We start from the raw sequence: 13,975 nt of genomic DNA on the forward strand, positions 1-13,975 counted from the left end.
CTGCTTGGCTAATCAAAGACGTTCCAGAATGAACCAATATCCAAGCTCCACTCTTTATCAATGGTTTTCCATCAAAGTTTCTCAAATATTATACCTAATAAAAGTCTATAGTTCTGTTTACATATTTTCAGCTACATCTCAATGAAAAGATGGGTGGCCTAGCTTCGGGGATGAGAGCAGAGACCCTGAAGTCAGGGGGTCTGAGTTCCAGACCTGCCATTTGCTAGCTGTGGAAACTCAGGCAAGGTAACCTGCTATTTACCTGCACCCTGATCTAGAAGGACAAAAAACACTTAATTTTTGAGAGGATTCAGTGAGTTATTACTTTGTATGAAGTACTTAGAACAGTAATTACAATGTGTGATTGTGTGTATGTGTTCACGGATAAACTAATCACTAAAGAAAATACGATTTTCGCTTTAGTACTTATAAATCAAGTACTTCACATCCATCAGAATTAGGTTGAATCCTAATACCCAAAGTTGTTTTACATTGGTAATTTAGCCTCTAGAATCCAAAACACATTTTTAAAATCTTTGTAAAATGTACCAAGTATTTTAATTACATGTAATCAAATCTGACTTTAGCCTCTAAAATTGAGGGCACGAGATCTTACATTATTCCCTATAACTACATGGACTACACCTTTCCCACTCCGGAGTAATAATAATTGCCGTTACTATTATTCCAAAGTGTTTGCAGTCTGTCTTTTTAGCTTTCTCAACTTTGGAATGTACAGAATAAATGAAGTGGAATCATCAGAATTAGATCCACCTGCACTCCGCAATATGGCGGCCACCAGCCTCACCGGGCTCTTGGCCGCTCCAGGGCAAGAAGGAACGTGATGGGCCAACAGTGCAGAACACGGCCAATTGCAAAGACCACACACAAGGAAGACGATGTACGTTATCTCACTAATAAGACTTGCCATCAATTACACGTAGAAATAAAAATATTTTAGAGCTCTTGGGTAATTAATAAAAAATATTACAAAAATTAGTTTTATTTGTTGGGCTTCAAATTTTCAATGTGGCTACGTTGAAAATTATGTCCGTGGCTCACATCTGTGGCCCGCAGCAGATTTCAACAGAACAGCACTGTTCTTGACAATCACTTCAAAGGGCATCTGCAGGGAAACAGGTCACATGAAAGCAGACACACAGGACGTTCTGCACCCATTCTCTCCTCCCTCAGGGGCATGCACGGTTCGGAGGTGCAGGCCTGCAGCTATGCGGTGATGCCACTAGTATATGCCACTGAATCAAGCCCCGTGGACAGAATTCTTTGAAACGAAGGTGATTATAAACTTCGGTCTTGTTACCGCCGTTAGCAAAGTGACATTCAGTGTCCAGACACAGATGACTGTAGTGGCTCAGGGTACAGGGCAGAGGCGGGGGTTGGGGGGGTAAATTTAGAAGCTGGGGGAAACACGAAGGGAGCCCAGGTGTGCAGACCCACGCATGCCACACAGAGGACTTGGGACAGTGGTCTGATGTGCACCAGGGCCAGTCTGGAATCACAGTGCGGTGAGCCAGACGGATCAGCAAGAGTGGTCAAAAGGGATCTGACAGTCCATGCACAAGAGGAAATCAGAAGTACAGCAGGACTCAGATGTAGGAGAGCTTCCGGTGGGAAGATCACTAAGTCTGGGGGTGGGGGGTGGGGTATTCAGGGATGACTGAGTGAGTCACTGATGGAGCTCTTAACTGAGAAGGCCTGCAAGTCAAGAGACAGTGACACGCAGACGTCTGCTTGTGAAACTCAAGAGTTTTAGGTGGGCACAATCGATAAGAAGCTGGATAATTCACATGAATGACGGACTAAGTGAATAAACGAATGAACATACCAATCTGGAGCGGGAGAGCCGTCTGCCACACAGACCTCCCCCTGCCTTCCGCCATCATCCTGCACAACCCAAACTGACCTGAGTCAGAAGTGGGCATACAGCGCTCGGGGTGTACCTGAGCAAACTCGGGCCTGCACCAGCACCGAAGGGACCCCTGCTGACACCGCAGAGGCTGCAGGGTCACAGCAACAGAGGCCCAGAGGGGATGGCCTTGCCCTCCCACTTTGCTCTCTTCTCCCAGGGCCAGGAAGCGCTTTCACGGCCATACAAACCCAGTGCTTTCCCTAGATCTGATATTTTATCACAATCCTGATCCCAAAAAAACCTACCTCCACTGAGGGGAAGCATCCATAACTGCATTAGGTCAGCACTGCTCTCTCCCCTTAATCATCCCACCTAAAATCTGACCAGCATCTGGAAGCCCAGTGCCAAGGATCCTTCCCTATGCTGAGTCTGTGTGACTAGGAATGAGCCGCCATCCCCTCCTTACCTCTGCTCTGTAACCACCCCTGGCAGGTGTCCTCAAATACAGATTCCAGATCTGGGTGAAGGAAGCAAGAGGACTTCCCAAGATGATCAGTCTTGTTTCCTAACACAGCGTTACACACTGGTATGAACTGACTTGTTCCCCGCCCCCTCCCAGTATGTTGAAGCTCTAAGCCCCAGTGTGACTGCATTTGGAGACAGAGCCTTTGAGGAAGTAATTAAGATTCAGTGAGGCCGTATGGGTGGGGCCCTAATCCCACAGAACTGGTGACTTTATAAGAGGAAAAGCCACCAGCAACTCTCTCCAGGCAGAAAAGAGAGGGCACACAAGGACAAAGCAAGAATGTGCCCTTCTACAAGCCAGGACGAGAGGCTCACCAAGGACTGAATCAGCCTGCCTTTCATCTTGGCCTTCCCAGCTTCCAGAAGGATGAGAAACAAATTTCTGTTTTGCACCCGGCCTGTGCGGTTCTGTTTCTGTACCCAGAGCACACGGTGAGCAAGAACAAGCACATTTCCACTTGCAGGCACTGTCTAGGGTGATGCTGGCTCCCAGCAACGAAGCGAGGACAAAAGTTTCACTTGAACTGCTCACTGACACGGCCTCCCCGAAACGGCTCACCTTCAAAGAGTCAATGCACACGGAGACCCTGCTCCCACCACTCTCTGCTTGCACCTGCAATGTGACAAAGGCATCCACGCAAGGTCTGTGCACTCCGCTTCCCAGTGGGATGAGCTAGCACATCAGTAACCTTACAAAAACAGCTCCCCAGCACCCTTCTGGGGTTCCCCACCTGCCATCTGCTTAGCCACAGGGCTAAAAGCACAGGGATCCGATGGGAAGCACTTACCATCCTCAAGTTCAAGCTCTGTCCTCCCTGCTGTTGTCCCTGAGCTCTAGACTCCTCACGGAGAAAGAAGGACCAGAGCCCATTTTACCATGTTATTTCAAATATGAAACAGGATGGCATGTGTGGAACGCCATTTGTAAGCCCTGAATTAGCATGTCAGTATTAACACCGATTACTTTTATCTGCCTATGGCACTTCGGATCTTCATGAACCACTGACCAGCACAACTACCAAGAGGAAACTGCAATATTTAAGTTTAGAATGTGCTGGAAACTTCTTCTCTTAAAAACATGAAAAATACAAAGGGGAGGAAGAAGTAAGGCGGAGCTAACAAACTCACTGACCCAGAAGGCAACGAAGGCTTTGCCCCAAGCTGCCAGTTGAGGCTGGCTCGCACAATCCACTGAAAAGCATATGTATGGAGCCAAACCTACAGGTGGTTATGCAACCAGGTTTGTTTCTTGTTTTGCTTTTTGTTTTGTTGGGTTTGTTTTGGTTTGGTTTTTGGTTTAAGTGTAGCTGCAGGACTATAAATGACTCCTCTGACCAAGATCTAACCAAAGAGAGAGGCCACCAGACCAAATTCGCCCATTGTCTGGACATCCTGGGGACAAAACCTTCCACGATGTCATAGGTTCTGAGCAGATGTACAAAGATCCTGGAGATCTTTCATTACTCACATCTCCGTGGGAACCTAGAGCCCCAATAACTCAACAGGCTCAGAACTCGGTATTCACGTGTTTAGTTAGTATTCATTGGGAGCCATGAGTATAATGTATGAACACAAGAAATCAAAGGGCAAACTGTGACGTGTGTATGTGTGGGGGGGGGAGTGGATATAACTTGCTAATGTTGATTACACCTTCAGAAATACATACTTAGAGATCTGTTCAAAGTAAAATGCAGGAAAAGAAAAAACAGTCTAATTTTTAAAACTGTGTTACTAAAACGGCCTAAAGAACTAGGAAACTATTTTTACTTTAGCTGCATACTTTTGATAACCAGTTAAAGGCTGTCTTGACCTCCTTCTAAGTTGTCTGAACTCAAGCATTTAACAACATACATGATAGCACTTTTTAACTTAGGCCCTTTGAAAACATGCCATGAAAGGTTTCCATCACTCATCTGAAGAAAGAGAAACCATTTGGAAGCACCATTTGCTATCCCTCTGGATGGGAAAACTAATTCCCTAAGCCTCTGGGGTGAGTCGTGGGGAGTTTCCAGTTCATTTGTGAAAAAAAGTTCAGCTTACTAGTTTTCCCAAACATTGCCCACTGCCCTCCCCTGCAGGTCCAGCAAGCAATTTTCAGCTCCTCAGCTAGCCGGCCTCATTCTGAATGATGGAGAACCACGTCCACAAGCCCTCTCTGCCCCCAGCACACACTGCAAGTCAGTCTGGGCCATTGGAAGCATGTGTATCCCAGAGAGCAACACAGCCTCATTTAGCCAGGGCAAATTAAGCTAATGCAAGTTATCAAGTAAAGGACTCCAGGTTATTCCAGGCAATCAGGAAGTCTTTAGGGTATTTCAAAAGGTTATCAAGTTTGTGCATGTGCAAGGAAGATTTCCGGTGTATTTAATATGGATGATAATGCCTTTCTCAAATACTGTGTACATAAGATCTGCTGCCGGGTGGAAAACCTCAATGATCCCCCAATGCAAATGACAGGGTAGGGTCACAGATTTCAGGGAAGGAGAGAAGTTAAGCATATAGCATGTAATAAAGCAAAACTTGAAGCCTGTAAACTGAGCACAGTTCTTAGAAATGCACCTTAAACAGCCCCACCCATTTAAAAAGGGCCCGTTTCAGGGCGCCTGGCTGGCTGAGTCGGTGGAGTAGGGGACTTCTGATCTCAGGGTTCTGAGTTCCATCCCCACAGTGGGTATAGAGATTACTTACAAATAGAATCTTTAAAAATAAATAAATACATAAATAAATAGGGGCCAGTTTCTCCACAAGTGGGCAGAGGTGGGTGATGGAGTGGTCAGTTCCACGGGTGGTGATTTGCCACCCAGTTTGATCCTAAGTTCGGTGATCAACACTGTCCTGTGTTTTGGTAGCAGCTGAGAAGCTCCGAGCCCAGATGAGGCCTAGCGGAGAGGAAGCAGAGTCAAGCATCTTCTCCACAAGCTCCCCACCGCTTGAAGTTCTCATTGTCAGCCTCCAAGTAGCTGCAGCCAGAAGACCACAAACATCCGGCCTTTCTCTCCCATCAAAAGTACACCTCACCAACCTCAACAGGAGAAATAATTAAGGTAAGATTTTCCCTTACTGGTCACTGCTTCACCAGCCTGGTTAACACCCATTTCTTGGGAAATCCCTGTTCCAAACACCTGCATCAACAGCCCCAGCTCCCAGTTAAGCCCATTTTCTCTCCATGCATTCACTACCACCATTCCCCTTCTAGGTCTATAAACACCGCAAATGCTGGAATCCTGTTAATTTACCCACCTACATAGGAGCACCTGGTAAGGGCATTAAGCAATCCTGTTAATTTACCCACCTATCTAGGAGCACCTGGTAAGGGCATTAAGAGTATTCAGAAGCAAAGTTTAGATCTGTTTTGATAAGTTACAGTAGCCCTGGTTAATTTCATTTTCACTCATTTGAAGATTTGAAAAGCAGGGCTGCTAACAATATCAAACGCAATGGTATGAAACACACCCGAATTACTCTCATTCCTACCCAAATCCCTTCCCAGAAGGCAGGAGAAGCCAGGGCTGGGCCTGAACTAGGAAGGGCCTCTCCTACCTGCAGGTCCTGGGCTAAGTCAATGCCCACTGGCCTCTGGGGTACAGTTTCTGTTTGGGTCAATGGAAGGAGGAGGCCTGCAAGATTTGTAGGTTCCTGGGGCCTGCTCATCCCATTATGCAGACACAAACTTGGCAGATATAGCCTTAAACCTGTTGGCAAAATAAACAAAACCAAATAAAGGGGAAACCGCCAACCGGAACTGTCTGAAGTGATAGAGGCCCACCATACAGGTTCCTGCTTTGTCCCTGAAGCTGTTACAATGCTAGTTAAAGTCAGGTGCCTGCGGTTCATCAGTGAATGACACCCCCCCACCCCGCATCCTGCGCAGACCTTCCTCAGCGATCATTACTGTCTACAAATTAAAGCGTTTTTGCAAATTAGATACCTCTACACAATGCCACGCTAACTGCGCTCACGAGGGAGTTACCTTCAGTGCCTTAAAAATCACACACCGAATTCTTCCAGAACCACTCGGTGCTTAAATCGCCCTGAATAAACCGAGAGGGCAGACGATGTGAGAAACTTTTCTTTCAGGTGGCTGTAAGAGAGTCATGTAAATCTGGGACAGGACGCAGAGCCTGGAACCCATCACAAAGCGCCCCTCGACCAGGCGAGGACCTCCTTTATGCGATGTGACCGCAAGCTTTGTGCGGGATCGTAAATAGTTGCCATAAACACAGTAAGTTCTCCGGGCCATGCTCGGCCTCCCGCGTCCCCGCGCTGGGGCCGGGCGAAGCGGGGCTATTCTTCTCGGAGACTCTCGCCACGACAACCCCGGCCACCGAACGGTCCCACACCGGCCCCCGCCTCGGTGCCCGCGGCTGCCGGCCCGCAGGCCGGACGCATCTCCCCCGCCTCCCCGCCCCACGCGCCCGGGAGTCTCTGGTCCCGGGAACGCGCCGCCCAGGCCCCCCTGCGTCCGCCCGCCGCCCTCGCCCCTGCCCCCGCCCCCCGCGCCTGCCCGGAGAAGGTGAAGGGGGGCGCCCGGAAGGCGGACGGGAAGGTGCGGAGCCGGGAGGTGCCCGGCAGTCGCGGCCGCGGGGGGCCAGGCCGCGGCGGCGCCCCAAGGCACCCGCGGAGCGCTGAGGGCACCGGCCCCCCGGCCCCTCCCCCGGCGCGCGCCAACTCCGCCGCGCGGTCCAAGTTCGCGGCCCCCGCCCCGAGCCCGCCCGCAACGCTTACCTCGCCTTGGGCCGCCCGCCGAGGCCGGAGGGCAGCCGCGCGGGTCCCGGGGCGGCGGCCGCTCAGCGCCCGCCCAGGCGCCAGTCTTTGTCTGCGCCGCTCCCTCCTCCCGCCGCTCGGGGGACGCTGCCGGCCCGGGCGGACCCCGCCGGCCCGGCCGTCGCGAGCCTCCCGCCGCCGAGCCCTCCCCGCCGCCTGCCGCCCGCTCGGCCGCGCGGCTCCGGCCTGACGATCCCCGCGGCGGCGGCGGCGGCGGCGGCGGCGGCGACCCTCCCCCGGCGCGCTGCGCCCGCCTCCTCCGCGCGCTTCCTCCTCCCCCTCCTCCCGCCGCTCCTCCCCGGCCGCGCCGCGACACCGCCCAGGGGCCGGCCCGAGCCCGCGCGCGCGGCGGGGGCCCGACACACACCTGGGGGCGCGCAGGCAGCGCCGGGGGCTCGGCCTCGGCCGGGAGACTAGGCGCTCCGGAGCGGCGGGCGCGGCGGGCGCGCGGGGTCGGCGCCGACCGGGAGGAGAGGTTCCCGCTCCCCAAACTGCCGGCTCCGGGAGTGGGGCAGCGGTGGGGGTGAGCCAAACAGAGAGGAAATAAAGGCAGCAACTTCCAGCCTCGAGTGACTGCTGGGTGGCCTTTCCATCCTCTTTCTGTTTGATTTTCTTATCACGACGCTCTAGTTGTTTGGCGACCGGCCCCCTCCCGGAAGCATTCCCACGGCACTCTCAGCAAAGCAGGCCTGTGGTCCATCAGAAAAGTGACTTACGTAAAAATGTCACTTCCTTTCTGTAATTGCTTCTCGGCATTTTTATTTATTTGCCCTGTATCTATTTACTTTCCCAAACGAACACTTTGGTATTCCATCATTCCTGTCGGAAGCACTTAAGAAGAAGAGAGGGAACCCAGCCCCCCGTGCCCACTGTCCCGCTCAAGCGGGCCCACCAAGCAGAACCATGGAAGGAGCTGCCAGAATGTGGGTCCCCGAAGCAGCTGCCACTGGTAGTGGGACTGGTCCAGTCACCTGGCCACACGTAGGTGGTTACCTGTAAACAAATAAGGAAAATTAAAACCCAAGAGGAAGGGGAAAGACAAGTTTTCCTAGAACACGCACAGGCATCCAGATGTCTGTTCTCCAGTCTCCTTCCCATCTGGCTTTCCAAAAGGAAATCCTACTATTCAAATGATTCTGATTTCCTGACGGAATAGCCTGGATCCATGTTAATGAGATTCTTTCTTAGGCTCCTGGCTTCTCATTATTATTAAGGCAATAATAATTTACCCAAGGTGACAAGGCTGTATCATCTGAATCATTCATCCCCTGCCTTGTTCCCAAAAGGAAGTACCCAAGTAGGGTAACTAGAACCAGTATAACTTTGAAGTCACAGTACAGTGTTTGCCTTTCTGCTTTTTGGACCGTGAAACCTTGCACGGGTGTTTCTTAACCAATCTAAAATCTAACAAATGAAGAGATCATATTTACCTACCTCCTATGTCAGTCCCTGGCACCTTTCCTCTCTATAGGGAGCACTCAGTAGGTGACCAGTTGGAAGTAGGTACAATATACTGAGCAGGGATGGGTCCAAGATCGAGGAATCTGGATAGCTGGCTTCTCTTTGACCTTGGGAGAGAGGTACCTTGGTCATTCTTTTGTCTTATTAATAAGGAAAGCAGAATCATGATAAATGGTCTGGCCCAATTTTAAATTAGTTTACCCAAAATACCTATAATAACATTGACCCAGTTTTTAACTTGTCTGCTTTGTAAACCATCACTGAATCATCATTCTTGAACTCCTCTTCCTTTTCCCTTCATTTACAAAGGTAAAGTCCCTGAGGACATTCTATATCTAAAACCCAGTGTCCCTTTCCTAATCTTTATCCTATGCAGTTTTCAGAAGGACATGGCATTTCTGGTATTACCTGAAATTCAGTCATCTTTTCACCTATATAACACGGCTACCTTTCTGACCTTTTCACATCTGTCCCTTACAGGGCATGTTGTCCTTCCAGCTTCTAACAATAATAATCCCAAAGCAGAATTTGGCCCTTTGGTTTTATTCTGATATGTGTCTTTTTTTTTTTCTTTTTTTTTAAAGAGGGTTCTCTTTTTTTTTTTTTTTTTTTTTTTTTTTTTTTTTTTTTTTTTTTTTTTTTTTTTTTTTGGTATGCTTCCAGAATGGATGTTCAGTGATTAACTCCCAGATCTGTAACCTTAGAGAGTTCCCCAACTTGTCTGCAGTCTCTCTGGAGCTCATCAACTCTTCAATATCTCCAGGTTCAGAATGAAATTTATCTCCTTCCCAAAGTAGCTCCTCCTCCACGGTCTCAGGCTTGGCCAAGAATCCACTAGGCGTCTCAACTCTGGGAGGAACTTCACTGCAATTCCATTTCCTCCTTCCCTCTCCCAAGGTCTCCCCAAGGGCAGTGAGAAGAGGGCACTAGGTGATCTTGGGATCCCTCTCCCTTCTAAATCTTCATGATTCTGAGTCCTGGTGATCTTGAAACAGCTCTTTGTATTTTCTTTTCCCTTTCCAGTGGTACCTTCCAAATTTTTACATTATTACTGATACCACTTATGAAACTTCTTTTAGTTCTTCATGTATGTATGTATAAAGATGATATGTATATATTATATATGATATATATATAGATATGGATATATCATCTGTAACTCATACATGATAGTATTATCCTCATTATATACATGAAAAAATGGAAACTAAGTGAAGGAACTGGGGTCAGAACTGAACATACTGATTCTAAGATTCCTGTTTTTTCCAGGTACACCCATTACCTTCCAGCTAGCCTCCTGTCACTCACTTCCTCCCGTCTCTTAAATTTATGCTGGATATCAGTGTCACTGTAGTCTTCCTAAAAATTGCATCTATCTTGCCTCCCCCCTGCTCGAAAAAAAGCCACGGCTCCCCATTGCCCACCACAGTTTCTCAAAAGTTCTCTGACAGCAGAAGGCTTGAGAATCTGCTCCTGAGAAGGCTGAGGAACTGAGCCCTAAGACGCCTATAATCATTTCCCCAGGGCTATCTTAATAAATTACCTGAAACTGTATGGCTTAAAACACAGTTTATTCTCTCAGACTTCTGCAGGCCAGAGTCTGAAATCAAGGTGTCAGCATGCTCTCTCAGAAGGCTATAGGGGAGACTCCTTCCCTGCCTCTTCCAGCTTCTGGTGGCTCCAGACATGCCCTGACTTGTGGAAACATCACTCCAATCTCTGCCTCTGTCTTCCCATGGCCTGACCCCCTGTGTGTTCTGGCCCCTTCTCTCTTGTCATTAGATTTAGTACCCCACCCCCACCCCCCCATTCCAGGATGATCCCATCTTGAGATCCTTACTTATAACAACTACAAAGACCCTTTTTCCAAATAAGATCACATTCACAGTTTCCACATGAACATAGCTTGGGGGCCACCATTCAACATGGGGGAGACATTTCTTTCCAGCTGTTGTTTTGTCTGAAAATGTATGTCTCTGCATTCCACTATATAGAATGCCCAGTTTGTTTTACTATTGAAATGTCTCCAATAATGAAATATTGAAAGTGAAAAAGTATAAATCTGGGGCACCTGGGTGGCTCAATTGGTTAAGCAGCTGACTCTTGATTTCGACTCAGGTGATGATCTCAAGGTTGGGAGATCAAGCCCTGCCATGTTAAGATTGTCTCTCTCCCTTCCTCTCTCATGCTATAATAAAAAGAAAAAGGATAAGCCCTTCCCCCAAAATCAATTCAGCATTAAATCCTAAGATTTATCTTTCAAAGCCTTCTCAAACTTAGTCCTACCACAGCAATCTCATTGTTGACTCTGTCCCAATTTACTCCAGTAAATTTACTCCAGTGACTCTGCTCCTCATTCTGTGTCCCACATAGTCACAACAATTTCTGCCTCAACAGTGCAGACACAGGAAGGAACTCCTCTTCCCCCTCCTCTTCCTTCAGAGTTCCATTCAGAGCCTCCTCATTGGACTCATGGGAAACCCAAGGTAAGGTTGAGGGTGTTGGGTCAGACTTCAGAGGCCCACAGCCTGCTACAAGCCCATGATTTGAGATCATTTAATGTCTCTGGGTCTCAAATAGAAGTAACGCTACTCTTACAAAAAACTGAGAATAAGTGAGGTAATGTAAAGTGTTCTCAATTGTGTGTTTGGCACACGGCAAACATTCGTATCAGCTTTTCTAAGACCTTCTATCTTAACATCCAGTTTAATTAAACATATCTGGTATATTTCTATTTGTAAGGTATTATGAGAGTGAATTCAGGAGAAATGAGGATAAGTTGAGATTTTAATCTCAGAGGAAGGATAAGACCAGGACACAAATAACTCTAATATAAAACTAAATATGAAAACACCAAGTGAATTATGTCCTGGGAGTCAGAGGAATCTTTGAATTTTATGAAAGATGGTGGCATTGGGAGTGGACCTTGAGAGACCTTGGCCACCCTCTAGCCTGCCCCCTTCCTGGTTTTAGGGAGGCCCCCCCAGCTGACCTTGGGGGAAGCAGAGTGGGCTTCTCCATCCATTTATTCTTCCTGTGAGAATAAATGGTCTGGGATTGACCGATAGAAACTTCTCACTCAGGACTTTGAAACTGGAGAGTGTGGCAGAGAAGAAGAAGACAAGATTCAGTTGGCTTTTACGGGAAGGGTCCCAGAACTTCCTTACAGAGATGTTAACCTGCTCGGTCCTGGCCCCTTCTCAGAGCTCCTCCAGCCCCACTGCAAACTACTTGATATCCTTCCTATAAATCCCTGTTCTGCTTAAGGTAACCAGAGGCACTTCGGCTTCCTGCTTACCCAAACCCCTGAATGACACAAACTATAGGATTTTGAAGTTAGAGATAGGGAGGAAATTCCCGGTGCAGGGAACTTAGAACCCTGAGCACAGGGGGAATGTGGGAGGTTTCCATAGGAACAGGAAGTGCCACCAGTTGCCTCCATGGAGCAGAGGACGCCAGCAAGGATCCAGAGGAGATAAGACCAAGGAGATATGGTAGTTAAGAATCACCGGGCTTGGTGGCAGGATAACTCATTAGGCGTGCCTTTACCGAGGAACACCTGGAGGTAGGAAGAGAGGTGATACATTTGCACTACTCAGAGACGTAGTAACCCAGACTTGAGTGGCGCCTCTGGATGGGCAGTGCTGTAGGAGAAATTAAGGGAAAGTCTCACAAGGAACTGACAAGTGATCAGATGTGGGGAAGCAAAGGAGAAAAGACATCAAATATAACCTTAGGGTTCGGATTTGGATGCGAGCAAAGATGATGGTGTCAATATCACTGATAGGAAAGCAGGGTAAACTGGTTTGAGAGGGATAAACGGTTCTGTTTTTGTCCCTTAACTTAAATTGAATGTACATTATTGCCAACTTACTACACCGACATTGTTCTACCAGTAGTACAGAAATGAGCAAGTCACAGTTCTTGCCCTCGAGTGACGTTTGGCTAGGAGAGTAGCTATTAGCATTCTGGGTCTGGCATATTCCACTGGGGTAATGAACCATACTGCCCCATAATTGTGGCATCCATCTTAGCATGGATGGAATCATCCTGAGGGCAGAGACCAAGTCTGATTTTCCTTGGCAGCTCCAGCATCTTTTCTCCTGTACCCAGTATGAGCAGACACTTTGTAGATCTGTAACGACGGATGGAGATTCTGCACCTCCGTGAATTTGCCAAAGGCAACAGAGGACAGTGAGCTTTAGTGAGGAGACCTAAAAAGAGGCCTTTATGAGCTCACTGTAAGAATTTCAAAACAAATACTGTGGACTTGCAGATTTCACTATTTCATTTTACCTACATTAGTGGAGGGGGATGGGACAGAAACACGAGTCTAGAAATGGCGTGGTAATTTCTTACCCAAACTTCTAAGTACCTTCTCATTACTTCTTCAGATTCGAGAGCAGACTGGCTAGAAATCCATGAAGTTCATCTCTCAGCCACTGTCAGAATTAAGTTTCTGTAAAAAAAATCACAAATACAAAGAGTAAGATTCATAGAAACCAAAAAAAAAAAAAAAAAAAAGACATTTTCTATGTCTTGTCAATGCAATTCTCCTGCTTCTAGCTCTGAATTATGATCTGGATTTCAGGAAATGGCAATGCATTATCTAATTTCTTAAATGAAAGAAAAACAGGCAAGGTGATAGTCTAAAGCTGGGTCCAATTTAGGGTAAAAAGAAAAAGAGAAGTAAGTGTACTCTTATGCTCTCCAGTCTGTCCTATACATTCTGTCCAGGAACGCTTACTGCGATAATAGATGTATACAGTATAACTTTCGAACTTGAAGTCGGCTTGCTCCGACATATAAAAATGATCAAACTTTAAATTGTTTGTGATTATTAGCAGCAGGGAAGAATTCATTTTAGATAGGAAAACTTTTAAGAGAGCTCCATAACTTTAGACAAGCTAAGAGGATTTTGCTCAAATTTCCATTTTGAAATCTGCCTTTAGGGGAACATCACATATGAAACATCTCTGTTAGATACAATAAACCCTCAATTAATCAGGATGCCTCAGGAGGGAGGTGTTCTGCTAAGTTAAATTTTCATTTTGGGTAAGGATTAACCAGAAAGCCCCTTTAGCTGGAACATAAGTTGAAATTTATATATATATATATATAGCGAGCTGATATCTTACCTTAACAAAATGTAGTGGTACATGAAATGAGTCTTTCTTTGATGTTGGGGTGGACGTCAAGCCTCAGAGTCATCGTTCTGAAGAGGTACCTTCATTTTACAGTGCTAAATGTATGGAGGCTTGGGCAGAATCTGTACTAAGGCAGAGCCACGTGCCAAAATGACTTTTAAAAAAATTAACGAAATTCATGTGTTTTCCTGCATTTGTTACTTTTGTT

At 47.3% G+C, this 13,975-nt stretch overlaps 1 protein-coding gene across 2 annotated transcripts in view; it reads right to left on the reverse strand.

The window, feature by feature from the left end:
• LOC111155877 (NCK adaptor protein 2) overlaps positions 1-7,207 on the reverse strand; it is a 147,238-nt gene extending 140,031 nt beyond the window's left edge. For both annotated transcript variants that reach the window (XM_022516324.1, XM_022516322.1), the window contains exon 1: positions 7,121-7,207. The gene's annotated coding sequence lies outside the window, so the exon portion shown is untranslated. The remainder of the gene's footprint in view (positions 1-7,120) is intronic.
• Between the last annotated feature and the right edge of the window lie 6,768 nt (positions 7,208-13,975).

This window comes from Enhydra lutris, unplaced genomic scaffold (genome assembly GCF_002288905.1).
Source record: "Enhydra lutris kenyoni isolate GAN:26980312 unplaced genomic scaffold, ASM228890v2 scaffoldscaffold44, whole genome shotgun sequence".
In the NCBI taxonomy this organism is placed as follows: domain Eukaryota; kingdom Metazoa; phylum Chordata; class Mammalia; order Carnivora; family Mustelidae; genus Enhydra; species Enhydra lutris.